Below are 15546 nucleotides of genomic sequence, written 5' to 3' on the forward strand. Positions count from 1 at the left end.
GAGTCTGAAATCAAGCTGTGAGCGGGGACCATGTCTCTCAGGGGATCAAGGGGAGAACCCTTCCTTGCCTCTTCCGGCTTCTGGTGGATCCAGGTGCCACTGATGGGAACATCACCCCAACCTCTGGGCTGTCCTCACAAGGCCTGTTCCCTTTGTGTCCTCGCCCCTTCTCTCTTCTCATAAGGACACTTGTCATTGGATTTAGAGCCCACCCTAATCCAGGATTTCATCTGTGAGATCCTTGCTTTATAACATCTACAAAGACCCTTTTTCCAAATAACATCATATTCCCAGTTTCCAGGTGAACATACATTTGGGGGCCACCATTCAACCCACTATAAAACCCAACATGGGGGAGACATTTCTTTGAAGCTGATGTTTTACTTAAAAATGTGCATGTTTTTGCCCTCCATTAATTCAGGCGTGTTTCTCTTACTAAAATTAAAATGTCTTCAAGAATGAAGTATTGAAAGTGCAGAGAGTATAAACCTTTCCCCCCAAATCACATCAGCATTAAATCCTAAGATTTATCTTCCAGAGGTCCCTCGGACTTAGCCCAGCCATGGCAATCTCACTGTTTACTTTGCCCCAACACAAGCTACTTGCCTTGGTCTCTTCCCTCCCCGCGGTTGCCCACCTCATCACGCTGTTTCTGCCTCTGACAGCGCTGACACAGCAAAGAATTTCTTGTCCTTGTCCTTCAGAGTTCAACCAAGCCCTCCTCTAACTCCTTCCTTGGACTCAGGGAAAACACAAAAAGCAAGAAATAAGGGGCTATGTCAGACCTCAGAGGCCCACAGCCTGCCTGCAAGCCTGGGAGCTGGTATCAGTTAGCCTTTCTGGGCCTCCAGGAGAGGCCACACGGGAAGGAGAGTGGAGAGTCAGTGAGGATTAAATGAAATCATGTGAACAGGTCTCAGTTGTGTGTTTGGTGTGTGGTAAACCCATCTGCTTTTCCCTGACCTTCTATCTTAACCTTTAATTCAGTTAAACCTATCTACTGTATTTCTGTTTGTAAGTCATGGTAGGAGTCAATTCAGGAGAAATCTAATCTCAGAAGGATGAGACCAGTACATAAATATCATATGTAGCTACATATGAAAAGTATCAGGAAAAATGCATCTGAGAGTCAGAAGATGCTTTAGGGTTTATGAAAGGTGATGGCATTAGAAATGGCCCTTGGGAGATGACACAGTGGGAAGCTACCAGAGTGTGCTGCCCTACTTCCAGGCCCCTTCCTAGATTTAGGGAGGCCCCTGTCTTACTGTGGCAGAAGGCAGCGTGGTCTCCTCCATCTTGCCACTCCCAGGAGCCCTGTGAAAGTGAATGGCCTGGGTTTGGCCCATAGAACCCTCCACTCAGGACTTTGAAACTGGCTGGGGTGACAAAGGGGAGGGGGGATGAGATTCAGCTTGCTTTAGCTGGAAGGGCCCCACAACTTCCCTGCCAACGTCATTACCATGCTTGGTTCTCCCCCTTCTCCCAGCTACTCCAGCCCAGCTGTGAGCTACTTGACATCCTTCTGATAAATTCCTGTTCTGCTTTAGATAGCCAGAGGCACTCCTCTTCCTGCCATCCATACCCCCTAAACAATACAAACTGTAGGATTTTGAAAATTGGAGACAGACAGGGAAGAATTTTGCAGAGAAGGGTTAGAACCCCGAGCACAGAGAGAGGGGATTGGGGAGGACATCAGGGGATCCGGGAATGTCCCGTTTGCCCAAATGGAGCAGAGGACCCTGAGGAGGTGAGACCAGGAAATAGGCGGTTCAGCCTGGACATCACTGGGCTTGGCAGCATGCTAATAATGCCTTTTGTGCGCATGCCAGAGAACACCCAGAGGTCGGAAGAGCAGCAAGAAGTTTGCATTACTTAGAGAGGTAATGAATGACTCAAACTGGTGTGGAGTAAGTGGAAGGGAAAATGGTTTAGGAGAAATTGGAAGGAAGGATTCAGAAGAATTGAGTACTGATTGGATGGAGGGGGGCATAAGAGAACTAGCATCCAATATACCCTCAGAGTTTGGATGTCGGTGACTGCACAGATGATGGGGCCAACATCAGAAAACCTGGGTGAACAGGTTTGTGAGAGATAAACAGTTCTGATTTTGTACATTGCGTTAAATTTAATGAATATTTATTCCCAACTTACTACATGGAGTGTGCTCTACAGCAGGTATGGACAAAGCAAGTCACAGTTCCTGCCCTCAAGTGAATTTTTGCTAGAGAAGTATCTATTAGTGATCTGAATATTCTGTAGGAGTAATGAGCCTTATTGCTCTTTAATTGCACCATCAGTCTTAGCCATATTGACACCCTGAGGGCAGCACCACCTCTGATTTTCTCTCTGCACCTTTCCCTACCCAGTTCGGAGCAGGCACTCAATAACTCTTTAAGGGTAATTGGAGATCCCATACCTTTGTAAGTTTGCCAAAGGGAACAGACGACTGAGCATGAATGAAGAGACTTCAAAACAGGCTCTTTTAAGCTCACTATGAAATTTTGAAAACAAATCCTAGTGGACCTACAAATTTGTATTCCATTTCATCTACACTAGCATAGGGAGAAGGGACAGAAACAGGAGCCTTCAAAGGGCATGATAGTTTCTTACCAAAACTCCCAAGTACCTTCTCCTTATGTCTTCAGCCTCAAAGGGAACAGGCTGGAGATCCATAAAATTCATCTCTCAGTGACTGCCAAGATTAAGTTTTTGCAAAAACACAAATACAGAGAGTAAAATTGATACAAACCAAAAAAAAAAAAAAAGTTGTCTTCTATGTCAGATCAGTACAATTCTCCTGCTTCTAGTTCTGACTGAACTGGACTTCAGGAAACAGCTATGCATTATCTAATTGTTTAAATAAAGAAGAAACAGATGCAGAAGAAACATCAAGTGGAGTGCAGTTTAGGGTAAAAAGGAAAGTAGGGAAAAGGAAGTGTGCTCAAATGCTGCCCAGTTAGTATATGTTTTGTCAAGAAATGCTTACCATGGTGACACCCCAGCTTTAACACTTGGAGACAGCTTGCTCTGAAATACAAATGATCAAACTTTAAATTGTTTTTGATTCTTAGCAGCAGGGTTGAATTAATTTTAGATAGGAAAAATTTTAAGAGTGCTTCACAACTTCAGAAAGCTAAGAGGATTTTACTCAGATTTCCATTTTGAAATCTGCCTTTAGGTGATCATCGCATATGAAACATTTCTGTTAGATACAATAAACCCTCAATTAATCATGATGCCTCAGGAAGGAGCTACTCTGCTAAATTAAATTTTCATTTGGGGCGAGGATTAACCAGAAAGCCCCTTTAGCTGCACATCAGCTGAAATTTTAAAATATATGTATATAAACATAAATATATAAATAAATATATGTATTTATATTGCATGTATATATATATTGCAAGCAGATATCTCACCTTAACAAATGCAATATAGTGAGTGAAATGAGGCTTTTTTTGGATGTTGGGGTGCCCATAATGCCTCAGAGTCAGCATCCTGAGCACACATCTCGTTTTACAATGCTTAGTGTGCAGAAGATTGGGCGGAATCTGCACTAAGTCAGAAAAATGTGTTAAAATTACTTTTGAAAAAGTTAATAACAGTCATGTGCTTTCCTGCATTTGTTACCTTCCTCCCACCCCAAAGTGGAGTACTAAGTAGGAAGACTTTCCCCCATTAATCCAGTTACTTAAAATCTAGTTATTTAATATTTTACATGCATATTTTAGAAGGGAAGGGTTCTAGAATATAAAGCAATTCCCCCCTAGAGTTGTGGAGTACCATGGTGTTTCTATCAATCACATTCTTCACCAAAGCACAAATAAGTTAATGAGAAAGTATGTTTTAGAAAGGCTGTGATGTGATACATTTTTCACTTGGCTGTTCATGGTGTGCTGCTCAGAACAGCCCTCTAGCCTGTGCATTGGATGGAAAATTTAGGCTGTGTTTGAGGAGCGATTCTGTGCAATTTAATCCTGGTAGCCCAGGATGCCCTGTCTTCCAAACAGCGTTCTCCATTCAGGACTCAATAAACTCTCTTTCCTCGAGCTCTTGTCATTCTCACACCTCTGCAGGGGACATTCAGCCAGAAATGCCTAGATTTGTAGTAATTTATGTCCAGAAGATATTTAAAGATGACAAACTAATAAAGAGCAAGAATGCATTCTCTGAATTCCCCAGAGGTTCTCATACAAAATTGGCAGTTAATAATGGCTTTTTGTAGGGATGGCGAGGGATTAAAAAAACTATTTAGAAGTATTGGTTTTTAATACAATATGTTCAGCCTTGTATGTTGTTAAGTTGTTATTATTAATGCTATAGCTATTCATTCATTATGTTCTTACCACTTGCAAAGCACATTACCTGATCTTCACAACCTGTAAGGGAGGCATGATGATCCCTATTTTATAGATAAGGAAACTGAGGCTTAAAAAGATAGTAAAAATTTGTCTAAGGTCACAAAGCTAACAGGCAGTTGTGAATTTTTTTCATGATCTTTCATACAAATATTGGTCCACAAGGTCCTGGAGAAATACAACTAAGATGAATATGTTGCACTTACCTTAATTTTCCACCAAATCACTTTCATGTTGAATTCTTAAGAGAGGGCCTGATTGTTCCTCATTTCACTCTTATCTATTAAACACCTCCACTGTCTGCACTGGACCAGGGGCGTGGGGTGTGGGGATGTGGGATGTGACTTGTGCCTTCAACCACATGGACTCAGGCTGGAGGGAAGCTCACGGTTCCCTGAGGTGGGACTCAGAGCCAAACAGTGTAATATTAATGTTGTATTGCTGCCGTAGCAAATTACTAGAAAGTCAGGGGCTTACACAACATGGGTTTATGGTCCTACAGCTCTGTAAACCAGAAAACAAACACAGGCCTCACTGGGCTCAAATCAAGATGTCAACAGGGCTATGTTAATTTGTAGGCTCTAGAGAACAATCTGTTTCCTTGCTTTTCCCACTTCTAGAGGCTGCCCAATACCTTGGCTTGTGGCACCTTACCCCCATCTTCCTAGCCAGTGGTGATGCATCTTTCTGACCCTTCTTATATTTTGAGTCTTCTCCCTCTAGCCAGGAAAGGTTATCTTCTCCTAAGTACTCATGTGGTTACACTGGGCCCACTAGGATCATTGCCCCATCTCAAGGTCCATGCCCTAGTCCATACCCTCACCCAGGCCCTCATCCATGCCCTAAGCAGAATCCCTTTGCCAGTAAGGTAAACTGTTCACAGGGTCTGGGCATGAGGGTGGAAGCATCTTTGAGGGGCCATCATTTTGGAACAGACTAAATCTTGTAGGAATTCCGAGAGGAGAGAGCCCTAGGAGGGCTTCATGGAGCTTGGGGCAAAAGGAGGATGGCATCTCCTGAAGCAGGAAGGGAGGCCACCTGGCCTCAGGAGCTGTTAAACAGAGAACTCAGGAGGGACTGAGTGTGTTGTATACATGGAAGGGAAAATGCCTTCCTGCATGTGTTTTTAGAGCCCCCTTTCCTCAAACAGGCATCACGTGTTAGCTGCCCTTTTTGACAAAGCCCACCTCCTTCCAGGAGTTAATGCCCACTTGAGCAAGGTGAAGGAATTTAGGGAAGCTGATGGTTTCCTGAGCAAAGACAGGACAGGATTAAGATGCTATTTTGCATCCAAACACCAGATTCCAGGAAACAAAGACAGAGAGCATATCCAACATCAGAAACTCTAGATAGTTGCAACTCTGCAGAGGCCTGGCTTCTTCCATTAATATTGCCAAGAAATAAGAAGAGAGATGGACTGTGAACCTGCAAGTTGAAAGATCCAAAATACATTTTTTAAGAAAAGGGGCAAAAGTACACCACAGTAGTTAGGGAGGCATGCTGGTATGCCCACACAGGAAGAAGGGAGACCCTTCTCCAGGGGAGGAGAGGTTTTCGGAGGGGCTCATGGTGAGCTTTGAGCCATGTCCAGACTGCGGTGACAAGCGTTTGCCTGGCGTTGTAATGATTCGTGAAACCATGTGTTTACTTTGTGTGGTTTTCTGTATGTGTCGTATTTACTAGAAGCTCATTAATGTTGATGATGTACTTTGGGAAGACTGGCGAAGCAGTGGTTTGCAGGTGTCTGGGGGGACAGACTGCAGCTGTGAAGGTCTCAGCTAAGCATGGGTGTGAGGGACAAAACCCTGCCCATGGTGGTCGCTGTTGGAGCAACAGAAAGAGAGGGACATGTGTTGTGCAGACGAGGTAACACTAGACTGGACACGGTGACTGGCTGCACACTGTGGCTGAGAGGGATGTGTGGTCTGTGGCCTGGCCTGCCCCAGAAGAAGCATCAGAACAGCAGCCGGACCCAGCAGAGGCTCTGGCTCCTGGCTCGTTTGCTCACAACCCCTCAGCAGCCTTCTCAGATGTCCTGACTGGGCTCCAAACAAGGAGAACCCAGACACAGGCTTGCATGCGGGGAGTTCACTTGGGAATGACAGTGAGAAAGGAATATGGAAGGATGAAAACCCAGAACTTTAGGAACGTTCCATCCCAGATGTCGGCCCCACAGGTGCTCACTGACTCCATAGCCCTGGATGCCTTCAGACAAAATCTCCCATATTTTTTCTGGTTTTCAAAGTCATTCTCAGTTGGGGCTTACTCCAGAAACACTCTGGGCACCAGGGTAAGTTAAGGGAAACTGCATCTTCCTCAGCTAAGGAAAACAATGGCCCCATTGGCTATCAAATTCACAGCAGACCTTCCATACTCCTCAGAATTACCGAAGAAGGGACATTGATCTGGTAGCTTTCAGCTTTTGTGGGAGCCACCTCGGGACTGAGTGGCTCAAATGGCACCCGCGTGCCCCTGTGCTGCCCATGCTGAGGCAGCCAGCACCAGCTGGAGCCCAGTGGGTGCCCGGATCCCCTCCCCACCGTGGCCCCCGGAGTCCTGCTCTTGGAAATCAGGCTGCCCCTCTGTGACTTCTTTCCCAAACTGCCCTTGAATACAGTTTAAACCTGATTTCACCAATACACACAGATCCCCGGTGCAATTCGCCTTAGACCTGCAACCTCTAAATTGCTACATTATTCGTAGGTTGATTCCCAAGGCAGAGTACAAACAAGCAGGTTGCACTCCAAAAGACAGCCGTTCCATGGGAAAAAATGTGATGCTGTGGAAGAAATTGTTCTAGACCCTGTACTAATTCGCTAAACACCGAAGTAACCTAAATGTCGATACTATTTTTAATCTGAATTATTGTGGCAGCTGCCAGTGCCCCGCCCCATGGGCAGGTGCCTTCGGCCCTCCCTGTAGATGGTTGCCTGTCCCTGGCCACAACAGTAGGCCTGGCTCTCCTGTGCAGGGAGGGCAGCACGCTAGGGAGTTAATCCCCCAGACCCTGGCCAGTGGGAGGCACATCTGCAGAGATGGCCAGCTTCTGTAACTCCTGGGGGGACAGTTTGGAGGTGTGTTCTGATGGAGGTCCTCAATAGGACTGAGCCCCAGCTCCCCCAAGCAATGACCCACTGATTACCTTTCTTCTCTTCTCATTTCACATCCCTGTTCTCTTCCTGTGCTTCCTGGAAGCACCTACTGCCTCAGTCTGTTAGGACTGCCTGGGTGGCTTAAACACGAGAAACTTATTTTCACACAGTTCTGGGAACTAGGGGTCCAGGGCCAACAAGCCCACAGGGATGGTTTCTTTCAAGGCCTCTCTCCTTGCCTTGCAGATGGCCTCCTCCTTGTGATGTCCTTACACGGCCTTTCTTCTGTGCACACATCCCTGATGTCTCTTCCTCTTTTAATAAGGACACCAGTCCTGTTGAATTAAAGCCCCACCCTTATGACCTCATTTTACCTTAATTGCCCTTTAAGAGCCCCATCTCCAAGTTGGGGCTTCACCATGTGAATCTCGGGGAAGGGAGGCAGAGACACAATTTAGCCAGTAACACCTACCAAATAAATTACTTGCACTCAAATCTTTATCTCAGGGTATGAACCCAAATTAACAGTCATATACCAATCCAACTTGTTATAAAGAACACACACACACAACACACACACACACACACCCCTGGTTTGACAAAGCAGTGAATCTTGGCATCAGATAATGCCATAAGCACCCCAAGCCAGATTCCTTGCAGGCTTGGACTGTATAACCCAAGAATAAAAGAGTGGGGAGAGTCTCCTTAGGAGATTCATAGATTTGCTTTTCTGCCCCTGGTTCCTTTCTGCTGTGCTGTTCACCATTGTTCTGCACAAAGATGGATTGGGTGCACAACTAATCTTGGCTAATGGGAGGAAATTCAGCAGGTGGATTTCCCAGACAGTTTCATGCCGAGGAGGCCTTGTACGATGTGTTTCCTGGGCATACATCTAAAGAAGAGCCTGGTAGACTTCTCAGGTTCCTCCTGCCATGACCGCCTTTCAGGCCATGGCTTACCTTCCCCCGAGTCACTGTGTGGGTCCCTGATCCAGGGCACTCTCCCAACCTGTGGTCTGAGCAAACAGCCAGCTTGCACATTTTGCACATGTGAAAACTACTAATTTTCAAATATATGCAGATGCTGGAGTGATGAATAAAACACCAATTCATCTTGCAGTATTACAATTCATTGTAGCTTTTGTTCATGTGGTTTTCTAATCAAAGGATATTTATACTACCACTAACACGTGAAGATATTTGAAAAATTATGCTTATGCAAAAAAGAGACCCTCCTACTCAAAATTTTGGAGTCATTGTTCTAATCTGTATCTGAAACTTTGCTAACTCAGCCGATCTAAGTAGAGAATCTGTTGCCTTCTTCCTGTGCAGAGCCCCTTCGTCCTCAAATAGTCCCTTAGCCAGCATCGCCTGTGCCCGCGTCCTCTTGTTCTGGCTCTCCTTGTCTTCTCCTTCTTCTTCTGTCTCACTGTCTTCTCCTGCCAATATTTTCAATTCTATTCAGGTAGACTTTCCCTCCTCACCCTGAATGGTACTTTCTGTGTTTTATAATTTTCTCTTTTAATCATCATTTCATTGACAGCTTTCTGAACCCCATCCACAAATATCCCTGTGAGATTGGAAGAACTTTACCCGAGTGCAGAGATGGAGAATTACACCAGAGAAGGCTCACCAATGTAAATTTTCATTTTTAAATGTCAGCTGCACCCAGCATTGCAGACACAGCTGGTGCCCAGCCACATCCCCTAGGATGCACCATTTCCTCGCCCGCATGCCTAACTCCCAACCGCCAGCACCCGCCACGCTTTGCCTGCAGGCTCTCTCTGGCCAATAATGTCTGTTCTACCTGCATGTAGGACTGAAGTGCTACGACATCAGCACCTCTGAGTCCCCTTAACCAATGCCTGATGGGAATTGATGGACAAATACCCCAGCTCCCTCCCCTCTCAGGTGGCTAACTAAGATGCCAGTCCTACACTGGCCCCCAGAGTTCCCCAGTGTGATTAAGCTGCAGGGTTAATCCTGCACAGTAGTAACTTGCTTCATAACAAATTCATTACATCTGTCTTCTTTCTCTTGTTTCACTCCCTTTCTCCCTAATGATGTTTCCTGGGATCCCTTCCCAAACAACCCTCTTTTCCTCCAGTCCTTGTCTCAGATTGCTTATGGGGAGATCCAAATTAAGATACCCTGGGAAATTCTTTGTTCTTATGCACTTTAAATTATCTACTTCTAGATTAAAGGAAAAGATATTTTGCTTGTCTTCTTGTACTGAGTAGACACGTAATTCCATCACTTGAAGTGGACACTTAAGTAGCTGTGACCTGGACAAGCCACCTAACATCTTCATGCTTCAGTTTCCCTATTGTAGTATAAGGGTTTGGCGTGGAGCAGTGATTTCCAAAGTATGGGGTTCCTCTGAAGTACTTTAAAGATTCCCCAGACAAAACGGAAATCTGAAAATGAAAAGATACTCAGAATGATTCAAAGTAGTGACAAAGTTGCAAGGGAAGGGGAAGACTGTTAGGTACTGGGAGACAGTTCTCCATGGGTCTCTCACATTTCTGCTCATCTTGCAGACAGAGGCACTGACTACCTTTATTCTGGCTGTCTTTTTAAAGATGTCATATAGCAGAGAGCCTTGGAAAGTAGAGGTAGAGTCTCCTGTGGATCAGTATAAATATAAAGGGCAATGTTTCCCCCCCTTGGGCAGTGACTGTGCACATTTGTTTGCTTGTAGCCCATATAAGGAACTCAAGTTCCCTGAGCTTTAGGTTTCTCAGTGCTGATGCAAACCCGCTGTGGGCACCACATCTACCCCGTCACTGCGTGTGACCCTTGGGAGGCAAGGAGAGCCATGGCGGACAGGAAGCTCATGCTGCTTGCTGTACAGAAGCCCTTTGTCTCCCACCCAGGAATCTCGCATCTTAGGCCAGCATTCATGAAAATACGGCAAGCTAACTTTTTAGCTCACAAGTCTAGTAAAATGTCAGACCCTTCACAGTACTTAACATTACTGAATCCTGTGCTGTTGATGTTAGCAATGAAATGTAGGCTGCTGGAAGGCTTGTACAACACAATGATTGCCACCATCCAACACATAGTATAGATTCTAATAGTACAGATGCAAGGTTCTAAAATAATTGGGCTGAAGACTGAGACTAGAGAAACGTTTACATTTCAATTATGGAGGTTGGGGATTTCCCCATTTTCATTGTTTTGGGTATGTTCTTGCAGGCAAATAAAAGGGATATTTATCTCACTACACTCACTACAGACATATGAGGAGAAAAAAATTTAAACTGCATAGAACACAAGTAACACACCATAAATAACCTTATTAAAATGTAGCAATATTTGCATAATGAGTGATAGTAGTGGTAGGAAAAGTATTTATCTAAAAATTATTGCCAGTGTGTGTGCAAGAGGTATATTTGCATAACAAGCCCTGGCTCTTACAAAAAAGGCAATTGTGTTTTTTAAGTGTTGGATAATGTCATACAAATTGACAGCTTTATTAAAGGATTGTCTTCCACTTGCAAACTTTTCAGTTATTTACAACAATAATGTGGTGAATTCCAGGATTTACTTTTCATATTGTAGCTCACTGTTTATACTGAAATGAGGCATCAGTGTAAATACTTCCAATGAGACAAAAAATTACTATTGTGTAACAGAAGCAGCATTAGCTAAAACTCAAATATAGCATGGTTTTGATGGTTTGCATATCCTGCTGATATTTTTAAAGAACTAAGTTTGGTAATGTGAGGCCCCTGTGTTACCATGCTTTAAGTCACAGTTGAGATGTCAGCAATGAAACTGAAAGCTGAAGTTTGGACCCAACATGCAAAACCAAGTAAATTAGACTATTTACAAACTTCAAGTTACTATCTGATGAAGAACTGTGTATCAGTGCGTCTGATTTTTTTAACAATTACTGTGGTTTTGTGTTGTCCAAAGTTACATTTAGAAAGTATTTCATGCCCAGTAGTAAAACTGGCTGAGGTATTTGACTGACCATCTCCAGATTTAACAGCTACCAAGAAATAATAACATTCATATGATATCCTTAAGTAAAAATTGCCTTGGTATTTCTCTATCATGTTTCTGTTACCCTAATTCATGTGTACCTTAGATTGCATGGAAGCCATTTTTGAAACTTTCACCATTTGGAACTTTGTGAACTCATATTGTCTTTGTGAATTACAACTGTTTTAATGCTGAGCATAACTGTGCCTGACTTCCACAGGTCCCAAGTCCTAAATCTTGTATTCAGATTATTATTCTCAATGATTGATTTTAGGAGTAAATGCTATGGATTTGAAAATATTTTAAAAATGTAGGCTGACAAAAACCATATTTTCTGTTTTATATATTAACATTCTACCTAAGATTTTATTTTTCTCAAACACTCCTAGGGGTAAAAAATATTTTGAAAATCTTGACACTGATTTTTAAAGTTCTTTCACTTGTAGTGATTCTCTATGCCCCTAATTTGAACTTAAAACAAACTCTAATTTTCAAAATTATTGATCCAGGAGACTGAAGTATCATCTAAATCAGACATATATCCAAATGACAGATGCACATGCCCATACATTCTTGTCTTACATCCCCTTCTCAAATGCAATCCAATTATATTCTTCAGTTATTATCTGAATCAGATCTGCCAACTTTTCCAATTATTCAGTTGTTTCTCTTCCCTCAAACTAATTATTTTTTGTCTGGTTTACTGCTCATCCATATACTTCTGCTAAAGGATGAATGGAATAATTTATACATAACAACAAGAAAATGGGAAGCAGATAATGTTGGTGTTTTGTTAACTCTAATAAAAACCTTTTAGTGGAGTAAGCATGTAGACTTATTGGCTGGGACAATATTTTAGTCTTTCATGCTGCCATATGAAAATATCCGTAGGATGAAAGATTCTGGGAAAACCTTGTATCACACATTTGAAATAATCTTTATTCCTAATCACGGTGTGGTGTCCTAGGCTATAGATCAATGATCTTCTTACCCTCAAATTTAGCACTTGAAGCAACATAAGTGTATGATCTCATAGTTTTGGGGGATCAGAATTCCTGGTGTCCTTTAGGTGAGTGCTTCTGAGTCAAGGTCTCTCATCAGGTTACAGTCATGCTGCTTTCTGGGGCTGTGGCCTAAATGGACAGCTCTGCATGAGGACAAGAATCTGCTTCCATGCTGACAGGCACAGTTGTTGGCAGGGTCCCATTCCACACGGGCTGTTAGCTGGAGGCCTTCCTCACTTCCTGGCACTGCAGGCTTCTGTCCATAGGTCAGCTCACAGCATGGCAGCTGACTTCCTTCAGTGTGAGCGAGACGAAGACCAAGAGAGACTGTCCACAACAGAAGTCACAGCTTTTTTGTGACCTAACCTCTTTTTCCATATTCTATTTATGAGAAGTTCACTGTTTATACTGACATGAGGCATCAGCGTAAATACTTCCAATGAGACAGAAAATTACTTTTCCCATATTCTATTTATAAGAAGCAAGTAACTATGTCCAGTGCACACTCAAGGGAAGGGTATTCCCCAAGGGCACTGACATCAGGAGATCAGTTACCGGTCATCATTTCAGAGACTGCCCACTGTAGGGTGATTTGCAGACACCCCACATGTGTCCCCAGTCCCCACACTCCAGTCAATCCAGCTCCACCTGTCAGAGATCAGCCTGAGTGAGCTCAGGTCACACAGTAAGTGAGTCTATGTGACTGACATCACTGTTCCTAATACCAAAAGGAAATGACAGCTTCTTTGCCCTTATCTTGCCAGCATTTTGTAGCCATCCAAGTCAGAACATGGGGACGGTGGAGGCAGTGATCAAGGGCAGAGACTCTCCTGTCATCGCTGACAGTGTTTTACTGTGTGTCCACCAGAAGTGGACATGGCAAGCAAACTGCTCTGTGGAGACTGCAGGGTACACAGGAAGCCCAGAGCACTTCTCTTCCTGTGCCGTCATGCTGGTGCTTGTCTGTCAGATTGTTACCATGCCTCACTGTATATAAAATGACTTTTTAAGGTTAAATGGATTATTTCCTGAAACTCAGATTGACGTCCAGCAGGTACACAGCAGCCAGACCTTCACAGCCCCGGCTAGGTGCCGAGGTCATTTCTGGAGCTTGCTAATTGGGGTGTGCCTAGGTTTCCGGGTCACGCTTCCTTCAGCTGCTACTGAGAGCAGCAGCTGACAGTCCCGGCTCTGTGCCCAGCCCATGGCCCTGTGTCACCATCAGCAGCAGCCACATGGGAGCTACCTGGGTGAAGCTCAGTGACTGGTCAGCTGCCACTGCTAATAAAAATAGTGTCTGCATGATGGGGTTAAATAAAGTACTGGATATATGTGTGAGAAATCTATGTTTACATGGGAAAACCCACATAATGAGTTAACTTATATCCTGAAATGCAGAGCAGACAACAGGAGATGATAATTACAAACTGGGACAAGGTGGGGTGTCCCTCCTCTTAAGAAACACCCAAGAAGGGTTATACAGAAGGCAGGAGAACTCTGGTTGCCATCAGTTGGCATTATAACTCAAAGCATATATGGTTCCAGATTCACTCCAAGTGCAGATGGCTGCCTGCTAGAAGTTAAATTGGGGTTGCAGTCTGCTAGCCTTTACACAGCCTAGATGCAGGGGCACTCCGAGTTCTGTGGAAATGCCAGTGGTGGCAGGGGCAGGAGCCGTTTGATTCCCTGCCACTCCAGCTGCCCCACCTCTCCTCAGTACAGATTGCAGAGGGAGGGAGGCTATTTTAAGGCTATTACACCAACCAAGAGGCATACCTATTTTTAGCCCAAATTTATGAATTTTTGTTAATTGGAATCTAAGAGTGAAGATGAAAGTTGGTGGGTCCTTCTCTTTCATCTGAGACATTCTTAAGTCTTTAGAGATCATGCATCACCTAGAATGGGATGAATTCTGAAATACGGTAACTAGCTGTTTATAATGCAAACAGCTGGCAACAGATCCCCTATCAGATCCTCAATATGAAGCATCAGAGATATTAGAAATCTTCTCCAGGCAGCTCTTGGAGTATGCATTACGCTTGACTTCTAAATTTTGCCAGTACATAGGAGACACCAGCTCTCCTATTCCCATGTCGTGGCTCAGGGCATTGATCTTCCACTTTGGAAGGCTGGCTTCCCACAAGCTCAAGGAAAAAGCCTAGAGGTAAAACTAAAGAAAGAATTGAAGGACAGACCTTTGGTCAGGGGAAGCAGGGCATCCAGAAGGCAAAAGGAATTTGGATGGGCTACTGGAATCTGGGTTACTCGTTTGTGCCTAAAATGTTTCCTAAGTGTCTACATTTTCTGTCTTCAGATTGCAAAACAGTAATAATAAATAAATAGTAAAAACACAGAATTTTTTCATTTCATACAGCTATACTCCTTTGTTAAGTCACGTGATGACCCATACTTCAAATTTTCAAAATTGATAAAATAAGGAATCAATTTGTTTAACTGACACCTCCAACTGGATGCTTATGAGGAGTTGTCCCTCACCTGTTCACATCTACTGGGCTCATTCCCCCCAGTGTCTTCCACTCAGTATTTCTGATGATCTGTCTGCCATGGAAACATATCTCTGGCTCTAGGACACAGATCAATGGATAAATTGTTTACACTATTTATTACATCCCCCAGCTATTAAGGTAAAATATTCCATAGTGTAAGCAGGCGCAGACAAGAGTGTACACACAGCTGTTTATCACAAGTGAGTACTGTGAAGCATTAGCCGGGGCTCCTCCAGCCCCTACCCCATTTCCTGTGCCCTCACCCCACATGCATGGCCTCTGGGAAGGATCAGAGGGCAGACCACAGCACAGAGTGAAAACCCAGTAGATCTGGAAGTTCATGTGGTGACTTTTAGTTTCCAGGAAAGAGCAGGAGAGTAAGAAGAGAGGGAGAGACGGGGAATCCGTGCTGTGCTTCTCCAGAACTTGGCCCAGGGGGACAAGAAACCCCACTGAGGGTTGAGGATTCAGATACCCAAGAAGTCATGAGCTCCCTTTCTTAGGAGGTGCCAAGGGAGGTTGGAGAGGAGCTTGAGATGGCTATTAGATTCTCCCTAGAGCCCAGAGGGGGGCAGACACAGCAAACAACACAGGCCGCA

Source organism: Manis pentadactyla, chromosome 2, assembly GCF_030020395.1.
Source record: "Manis pentadactyla isolate mManPen7 chromosome 2, mManPen7.hap1, whole genome shotgun sequence".
Taxonomy (NCBI): domain Eukaryota; kingdom Metazoa; phylum Chordata; class Mammalia; order Pholidota; family Manidae; genus Manis; species Manis pentadactyla.